This window comes from Arachis ipaensis, chromosome B3 (genome assembly GCF_059453495.1).
Source record: "Arachis ipaensis isolate K30076 ecotype BB chromosome B3, ASM5945349v1, whole genome shotgun sequence".
NCBI lineage: Eukaryota > Viridiplantae > Streptophyta > Magnoliopsida > Fabales > Fabaceae > Arachis > Arachis ipaensis.
The window spans coordinates 95,248,538-95,258,436 of record NC_142438.1 but is presented as its reverse complement, the minus strand read 5'-3'; the positions used below and the strand labels follow the sequence as shown (position 1 = coordinate 95,258,436).

The following is a 9,899-nucleotide window of genomic DNA, read 5'->3' as shown; positions in this document are numbered from 1 at the left end:
TGGTTACTGGAATTTTGCGTTGATCCAAGCTGTGACATAAGAGATTGCAAAGTAGAGGTGAGACCATTCAGACTGGCGTTAATATTATTCATGTTATTTTCCATGGTCTGTTGTCTTCGCTCAAAAGATTGTAGTAGCTCTTCATTAGGAGATAAAGAAGAATGAGTAAATTGGGATGTCTGCTGTTGATTGTTCTGTGGTCCTTGGTTTTGCCTCAGGTGAGGTGCTCTGTAAGGTTGATTCTGCTGCCTGTTGTTGTTATTATTCCACCTCTGATTTTCCTGATTATCTCTGCCTCTTCTGTTATTGTTGTCCCTCCAATTCTGGTTAGAATTGTCCTGCCATCCATGGTTATTATTTCCACTTTGATTGTACCCTTGGTTGGGGCGGTCATAGAAGTTATGAGTGGATGCCACCATGTTGTCTTCTTGTTGGAGCTACGGGCATTCATCAGTGTAATGGCTATAATCAGCACAGATTCTACAAATTCTTTGCGGGACTAGTTGTTGGTTTTACTGTGGTGGAGGAGCTTGCTGAGCTTGCTGTTGATTCAATTGCATCTGCTTCAGCAAGTTGGTCATCTCGCATATACTCTGAGCTAAAGCAGCAGTCTCTCTATTAGAGGATACTTCTGCAACGGCTTTTGAACGGCCTTGCTTTTGCCTGTGGTTCCTAGTAGATTTAGCTAAATCACTGATCAATTGCCAAACTTCATCGGTGGTTTTGTACTTCTTCATAGACCCATTGCTAGCACTTTCCAATGTGGTCTTATCTTGGGGCCTCATGCCCTGTGTGATATAGCTAAGTAACACTATCTTGTCAATCCTGTGGTGGGGGCATGCTTCCAGAAGATTATTGAAGCGCTCCCAGTATTCAAAGAGAGTTTCATTGTCATCCTGAACAATTGTGGAAATATCCTTCCTCAGTTTATCAGTAACTTCAGATGGAAAGAATTTTTCCAAAAACTCCTTTCTGAGTGTATCCCAGTTGGATACATTTGCCAGAGGTTGAGTGTAGTACCACTCTCTTGCTTTTCCCTCGAGAGAAAACGGGAAAGCTTTCAGCAAAATTAAAGTTTCATCAGTACCATCACGCCTGACAGTAGAACAGACTGCCTGGAAATCTCTTAAGTGCTTGATAGGCTCTTGAGCAGGTAGGCCATGAAACTTGGGCATCAAATTTAGCAGTGCAGTCTTTATTTCAAAATCTGTAGCTACCGCTGGATGATGCGCTTGAAACGGTTGCATTGTAAAATCAGGGGCTCCTTCCTCCTGGATGGTAACTCTCCTAGCTGCCATGTCTTCTGCACGTAAAACAACCAAATCAGTAGAACGGGGGCTGGTTTCTTCCTCAAGTTCACTCTCAGATCCGCCCTCAGAGCGGACTAACCGACACTGTTCTCGCCTTATTCGCGAAATAGTCCTTTCAATTTCAGGATCGAATATTAGCAAGCGCGGATCAGGAAGTGAACGCATCATTTGACGGAAGAAACATGCAGCTCATAGTAGCAAAATAAAATAAAATGCAAATAAATAAATTCTAATTAATAACTTTAGCACTCTATTGCAACTCCCCGGCAACGGCGCCAAAAATTGATGAGGCGCAGAAGTTGGTGAATTAGAAATTATTAAAATAGTTACGTTGCAAGTATAGTTCTTAACTCACCGAAAATCTGCCTATCAATTTAGAAATATGTCACAGAGAGTTTAAATTAAAAATTACTAGGAGTTGGAGTCCCAGGTCGTCTCCCAACGAGTTGCAAAAAAGTGTGCTATTTTATTAATCAGATGTTCCAAGAAGTTGAGTTAAGTAGAAGGAAAATTAAAAAGAGGAAATTTAAATAATATGAATAAAAGCCTTGACTGGGAGTTGATTAGTTGGAATCTCTATTATTGATGGGATGATTTCAAGATTAATTTATAATTAATGGTTGCTCTGTTTAGTTATCCCTTACTAGGTAAAGGAAAGTCAAACAAGTTGGAATGCTAGATCTATTCACGAGTTGCAACCCACTTAGTTCAAAGGGATTGGTGTTAGTGATTAGATAACAATCCAACAGTTAACCCAATTACAATTTTTCTTTCAATCCTTCCAACTCAAGAGTTCCTTCAACTCCCCATCAAGTGAGGGAACTACTCACTCATTGCAAATAATAAATCCATAACACATGAAAGGGAATTAAAAGAAGACATGATTATTGGAATGAAAAATAAATTAAAATGGGAGAAATAATCCTTGTATGAAATAATCATGAAAATATTCAAATAACAAAATTGAACAAAGCAAAGAACATGGAAGAATAAAACCAAAGTTAAGAGAACGAACTAGAATGACGAAGTCTTGATGAGGAAATAACTCTTCTCAATGTTCCAATGCTAAGACCAACTGAAAATTAAAATTCTTAAACCTAGGGAAAGAAACCTAGAGGGGGAAAAACTAGATCTAAAACTGTCAACTGTGTAGAATGAATGCTGTCCTTTGTTTCTGCATATTCTCTGGCTCTAGTCTGCTGTTCCGGGCCGAAAACTGGGTCGAAATAAGGTCCAAAATCGCCCCCAGCGAAGTCTGCAGATTATGCAGATCGCACATATCACGCGATCGCGTCATCCATGCGGACGCGTCATTCGCGCTTTTCCTTGCCACGCGTTCGCGTCGTCCACGCTACCACATCGCCTGAGCTTTTCCAATCCGCGCGGCCACGTGAGCCATGCGGCCGCGTCACTGTGATTTGCTCTCCTTCGCGCGGTCGCGTGAGCCATGCGACAGCGTCACTTCTCGCTGGTTATCTCCTTAAATTCTTGTGTTCCTCCCATTTTTGCTAGCTTCCTTTCCAATCTCCAACTCATTCATGCCCTATAAAGTCTGAAACATTCAACACACAGATCACGGCATCAAATAGAATAAAGGAGAATTAAAAATACATAATTAAAGTCTCTAGGAAGCAGTTTTCAAACATGTTATAAATTCAGGAAGGAATTATAATTTCATGCTAATTTAATGAATAAATGGGTAAGGATCATGATAAAACCACACAATTAAACACAATATAAACCATAAAATAGTGGTTTATCAACCTCCCCACACTTAAACCTTAGCATGTCCTCATGCTTAATTGAAGGAGATAAGGAAATAAGTATGAACATGTAGAAACTCATGAAATGCAATGCAAGCCTATATATATATATATATATAAATAAATGCAACTATATGATTCTTGTCCACTTGATCAAAAGTAAATAAGCTCTTCAAAACAATTACAAATCAAATTCCACTAATTCTACTATTATACAATAAAACAGATAAAGGTGTAAGAAGATAGCTCATTGATGAACGGATATTTTATACGCTTTTTGGGGATAATTTTATATAGTTTAGAGTATGTTTTAGTTAGTTTTTAGTTTATTTCCATTAGTTTTTAGGAAAAATTCATATTTCTGGACTTTACTATGAGTTGTGTGTTTTTCTGTAATTTCAGGTATTTTTCTGGCTGAAATTGAAGGAGCTGAGCAAAAATCTGATTCAGGCTGAAAAAGGACTGCTGATGCTGTTGGATTCTGACCTCCCTGCACTCAAAGTGGATTTTCTGGAGCTAAAGAACTCGAAATGGCGTGCTTCCAATTGCGTTGGAAAGTAGACATCCAGGGCTTTCCAGCAATATATAATAGTCCATACTTTGCACAAAGATAGACGACGTAAACTGGCGTTCAACGCCAGTCCTCTGCCCAATTCTGGCGTCCAGCGCCAGAAAAGGATCAAAAGCTGGAGTTGAACGCCCAAACTGGCATAAAAACTGGCGTTCAACTCCACAAATGGCCTCTGCACGTGAATTGCTTAAGTCTCAGCCCCAGCACACACCAAGTGGGCCCCAGAAGTGGATCTCTGCATCATCCATCATAGTTTATCCAATTTTTGTAAACCTAGGCTACTAGTTTAGTATTTAAACAACTTTTAGAGACTTATTTTGTATCTCATGACATTGCAGATCTAAACTTTGTATTCTCTGACGGCATGAGTCTCTAAACTCCATTGTTGGGGGTGAGGAGCTCTGCTGTGTCTCGATGAATTAATGCAAGTATTTCTGTTTTCCATTCAAACACGCTTGTTCCTATCTAAGATGTTCATTCGCGCTTAACTGTGATGAAGGTGATGATCTGTGACATTCATCACCTTCCTCAAATCATGAACGTGTGCCTGACAACCACCTCCGTTCTATATCCGATTGAATGAGTATCTCTTAGATTCTTTAATCAGAATCTCCGTGGTATAAGCTAGAACTGATGGCGGCATTCATGAGAATCCGGAAAGTCTAAACCTTGTCTGTGGTATTCCGAGTAGGATTCAAGGATTGAATGACTGTGATGAGCTTCAAACTCCTGAAGGCTGGGCGTTAGTGACAGGCGCAAAAGGATAGTAAATCCTATTCCAACCAGATCGAGAACCAACCGGTGATTAGCCGTGCTGTGACAGAGCGCGTGAGCGTAGTTTTCACTGGAAGGAGGGAAGGTAGCCATTGACAACGGTGATCCACCAACACACAGCTTGCCATAGGAGGACGTGCGTGCGTGAATCAGAAGACAGAGGAAAGCAGAGATTCAGAAGACTAAGCATCTCCAAAACTCCAACATATTCTCCATTACTGCACAACAAGTAACCTTTAATTTATGCTCTCTTGGTTATTCACAATTCAACTGATAAACGTAATTGACTTCCTGACTAAGATTTACAAGATAATCATAGATTGCTTCAAACCAACAATCTCCGTGGGATTCGACCCTTACTCACGTGAGGTATTACTTGGATGACCCAGTGCACTTGCTGGTTAGTGGTACGCGTTGTGAAAAGTGTGATTCACAATTCGTGCACCAAGTTTTTGACGCCGTTGCCGGGGATTGTTCGTGTTTGAACAACTGACGAATTATTTTGTTGCTTAGATTAGGAAAAAAATCTTTCTTTTTGGTTTAGAGTCTTTTATTATCCCCTGTTAAAACACTTTAAAATTATAGCTCAGTTAATTAGAACGTGGTGTTTATGTTCATGATAATTGGCTATCATATTTTTTAAAAAAAAAACCTTTTTCAAAAATAATTTTTCTATTAAATCCTGTGCCAAACTTTAAGTTTGGTGTTTTCTTGTTGATTTCCCTTTGGTTTTCGAAAATTTTAGTTTGGTTTTCTAAAAATTTTAAGTTTGGTGTTCTTTCTTCATGTTCTTGTGTTCTTGTGAGTCTTCAAAGTGTTCTTGAGTTTTCCTTGTGTCTTGATCTTAAAATTTTTAAGTTTGGTGTTCCTTGGTGTTTTCCCTCCAAAATTTTCAAAAACAAGGAGCATTAGATCTAAAAATTTTAAATCTTGTACTATCTTATTGTTTTTCTCTCTCCTCACTAAATTCAAAAATATCTTTTCAAAATATCTCTTCTAACTTCCTAACTTCTTAACTTTTCAAAATTTGTTTCAACTAACTAACTAACTTTTTGTTTGTTTCTTAACTTTTTCAAAACTACCTAACTAACTCTCTCTCTCTAAATTTCGAAAATATCTTCCCTCTTTTTCAAAAATTTCTTTTTTATTAACTAATTAATTTTTATTTTTTATTTAAAAAAAATATTAATTTCAAAATTCAAATTCTTTTTAGTTATTTTATTTTATTTAAGTATTTACTTCTTATAAAATAAAATAAATAAAAAGATAAATCAGTCCAAGTTATACTCATATATCCATCATGGACATAAGTGGAAATGAACAGTCCAGGAGGACTCTGGGGTCATATTCTAACCCCTCTACTGCTTCATATGGGAGTAGCATATGCATACCCTCCATTGGAGTTAGTAGCTTTGAGTTGAATCCTCAGCTCATTATCATGGTGCAGCAAAGTTGCCAGTATTCCGGTCTTCCACAGGAAGAACCTACAGAGTTTCTGGCACAATTTTTACAAATTGCTGACACAGTACATGATAAGGAAATAGATCAGGATGTCTACCGACTATTACTGTTTCCATTTGCTGTAAAAGATCAAGCTAAGAGGTGGTTAAATAACCAACCTAAGGCCAGCATAAGAACATGGAAGCAGCTGACAGAAAAATTTCTGAATCAGTATTTTCCTCCAAAAAGGATGACACAGCTAAGGCTGGACATCCAAGGCTTTAAACAAGGAGATAATGAATCTCTTTATGATGCCTGGGAGAGATACAGAGAGATGCTACGAAAATGCCCCTCTGAAATGTTTTCAGAGTGGGTTCAGTTAGACATCTTCTACTATGGGCTTGCAGAAGGAGCTCAGATGTCTCTAGATTACTCAGCTGGTGGATCTATCCATATGAGAAAGACAATTGAAGAGGCTCAAGAGCTCATTGATACAGTTGCCAGGAATCAGCATCTGTATCTAAGCAGCAACCCTTCCATGAATGAAGAGGTTAAAACAGTAACTGTTGAATTCAGTACTGTAAAATAAGATGCTGAATTCAACCAGCAATTGGATTTTCTAACAAAGCAGCTAGCTGAATTCAAGGACAGGCTACAGGAGACAAGGATAGCTAATATACATATGGACGAACAGTTTAAGCAAACAAAGCAGCAGCTATCAAGGCAAATAGCAGAAGAATGCCAAGCAGTTCAATTAAGAAGTGGGAAAACATTAAATACCCCACCTCAAGGCATCAAAAATTCAAGAAATGAGCGACCCACCAAAGATTCACCTGAGGACAGTAAGAGCCCAGGGAAAAATAATTCTGGCACTAAAACGCCAGAAAATGGGTGGAAGGCTGGCGCTGAACGCCCAGACCATGCCCAAAACTGGCGTTCAGCGCCAGAAACAAGGCAGGATTGGCGTTCAACGCCAGAAATGGACAAGAAACTGGCGTTGAACGCCCAAATGGGGCAGAATCCAGCGTTGAACGCCCAACATGGGCACATTTCTGGCGTTCAGGCGCCAGGAACAGACAGTGAGCTGGCGTCTAACGTCACTCCAGCTTCTGACTCTGGCACTCAATTGCCAGTGAGGGATCAGACACACACAAGTGCTGATAGCAACCCCTCTAGAAAGGCTTCTTTAACCACTAAGGTTGAGGAATATAAAGCCAAGATACCTTATCCTCAAAAACTCCAGAAAGAGGAGCAGGATAAGCAATTTGCTCGCTTTGCAGATTATCTAAGGACTCTTGAAATAAAGATTCCATTTGCAGAGGCACTTGAGCAAATACCTTCTTATGCCAAGTTCATGAAAGAGATCTTGAGTCATAAAAAGGAGTGGAGAGAAACAGAAAGAGTTCTCCTCATTGAAGAATGCAGTGCAGTCATTCTAAAAAGCTTTCTTGAAAAGCTTAAAGACCCTGGGAGTTTTCTGATACCATGCATATTAGAAGGTGATTGCACCAAGACAGCTTTATGCGATCTTGGGGCAAGCATCAACCTGATACCTGCATCAACTATCAGGAAGCTTGGCTTAACTGAAGAAGTTAAACCAACCCGGATATGTCTCCAACTTGCTGATGGTTCCACTAAATACCCATCAGGCGTGATTGAGGACATGATTGTCAGAGTTGGGCCATTCGCCTTTCCCACTGACTTTGTTGTGCTGGAAATGGAGGAGCACAAGAGTGCTACTCTCATTCTAGGAAGACCCTTCCTAGCAACTGGACGATCCCTCATTGATGTCCAACAGGGGGAAATAACCCTGAGAGTCAATGATGATGAGTTTAAGTTGAACGCTGTCAAAGCCATGCAGCATCCAGACACATCAACAGACTGCATGAAAGTTGATCTCATTGACTCTTTGGTAGAAGAGATCAACATGGCTGAGAGTCTCGAATCAGAGTTGGAAGACATCTTTAAAGATGTTCAGCCTGATTTGGAGGATTCAGAGGACATGAAAGAGCCTCTGAACTTTCTTCTGAAAGAGGAAAAACCTCCTAAACCCGAGCTCAAGCCACTACCACCATCCTTGAAATATGCATTTCTGGGAGAAGGTGACACTTTTCCAGTGATCATAAGCTCTGCTTTAAATTCACAGGAAGAGGAAGCACTTATTCAAGTGCTAAGGACACACAAGACAGCTCTTGGGTGGTCCATAGATGACCTTAAGGGCATAAGCCCAGCTAGATGCATGCACAAAATCCTATTGGAGGATAATGCCAAACCAGTGGTTCAACCACAGAGGCGGCTAAATCCAGCCATGAAGAAAGTGGTGCAGAAAGAGGTCACCAAGTTACTAGAGGCTGGGATTATTTATCCTATTTCTGATAGCCCCTGGGTGAGCCCTGTTCAAGTCGTCCCAAAAAAGGGAAGCATGACAATGATTCATAATGAAAAAAATGAACTAGTTCCCACAAGAACAGTTACAGAGTGGCGCATGTGTATTGACTACAGAAGGCTCAATACAGCCACCAGAAAGGATCATTTTCCTTTACCATTCATAGACCAGATGCTAGAGAGACTAGCAGGTCATGATTATTACTGCTTTTTGGATGGATATTCAGGCTATAACCAGATTGCAGTGGATCCCCAGGATCAAGAGAAAACAGCATTCACATGCCCATCTGGAGTGTTTGCTTATAGAAGGATGCCATTTGGGCTATGCAATGCGCCTGCAACCTTCCAGAGATGCATGCTCTCTATTTTCTCTGACATGGTGGAAAAATTTCTGGAAGTCTTCATGGATGACTTCTCAGTATATGGAGACTCATTCAGCTCCTGTCTTGATCACCTGAAACTTGTTCTGAAAAGATGCCAAGAAACCAACCTAGTTTTAAACTGGGAAAAGTGTCACTTCATGGTGACTGAAGGAATTGTTCTTGGGCATAAAATCTCAAACAAGGGAATAGAGGTGGATCAAGCAAAAATAGAGGTAATTGAAAAATTACCACCACCTGCCAATGTTAAGGCAATCAGAAGCTTTCTGGGGCATGCAGGATTCTATAGGAGGTTTATAAAGGATTTTTCAAAAATCGCAAAACCTTTAAGCAATCTGCTAGCTGCTAACACACCATTTGTGTTTGACACAGCATGCCTGCAAGCGTTTGAAATGCTGAAAGCTAAGCTGGTCACAGCACCAGTCATTTCTGCACCAGACTGGACATTGCCATTTGAGTTAATGTGTGATGCCAGTGATCATGCCATTGGTGCAGTATTGGGACAGAGGCATGACAAGCTTCTGCATGTCATTTATTATGCCAGTCGCATTCTAAATGATGCCCAGAAAAATTACACAACCACAGAAAAAGAACTACTTGCAGTGGTTTACGCCATTGACAAGTTCAGATCATACTTAGTAGGATCAAAAGTGATTGTGTATACTGACCATGCTACTCTTAAATATCTACTCACAAAGCAGGATTCAAAACCCAGGCTCATCAGATGGGTATTGCTTCTGCAAGAGTTTGATATAGAAATAAGAGACAGAAAAGGGACAGAGAACCAAGTGGCTGATCATCTGTCCCGGATAGAGCCAGTGGAAGGGACGTCCCTCCCCTTTCTTGAGATCTCTGAGACGTTCCCTGATGAGCATCTATTTGCCATTCAGGAAGCACCATGGTTTGCCGATATTGCAAACTATAAAGCTGCACGGTTCATACCCAAGGAGTACAATAGAATACAAAAGAAGAAATTAGTCACTGATGCAAAGTACTACTTGTGGGATGAACCCTATCTCTTTAAGAGATGTGCAGACGGAATTATCCGTAGGTGTGTCCCCAGAGAGGAAGCACAGAGAATCCTATGGCATTGCCACGGATCTCAATATGGAGGCCATTTCGGAGGTGAGCGAACAGCCACCAAGGTCCTCCAATGTGGCTTCTATTGGCCCACACTCTATAAAGATTCCCGAGAGTTTGTACGTAATTGTGACAGTTGCCAAAGAGCTGGTAATCTGCCTCATGGTTACGCCATGCCTCAACAAGGAATCTTGGA

At 40.3% G+C, this 9,899-nt stretch overlaps 1 non-coding gene across 1 annotated transcript; it reads left to right on the top strand.

Annotated features, from left to right (window-relative positions):
• The first annotated feature begins 822 nt into the window (after positions 1-822).
• On the top strand, positions 823-929 carry LOC148571648 (small nucleolar RNA R71). Its single transcript, XR_015907828.1, has one exon. It is a non-coding gene; the product is annotated as a small nucleolar RNA R71 (small nucleolar RNA).
• The last annotated feature ends 8,970 nt before the right edge of the window (positions 930-9,899 follow it).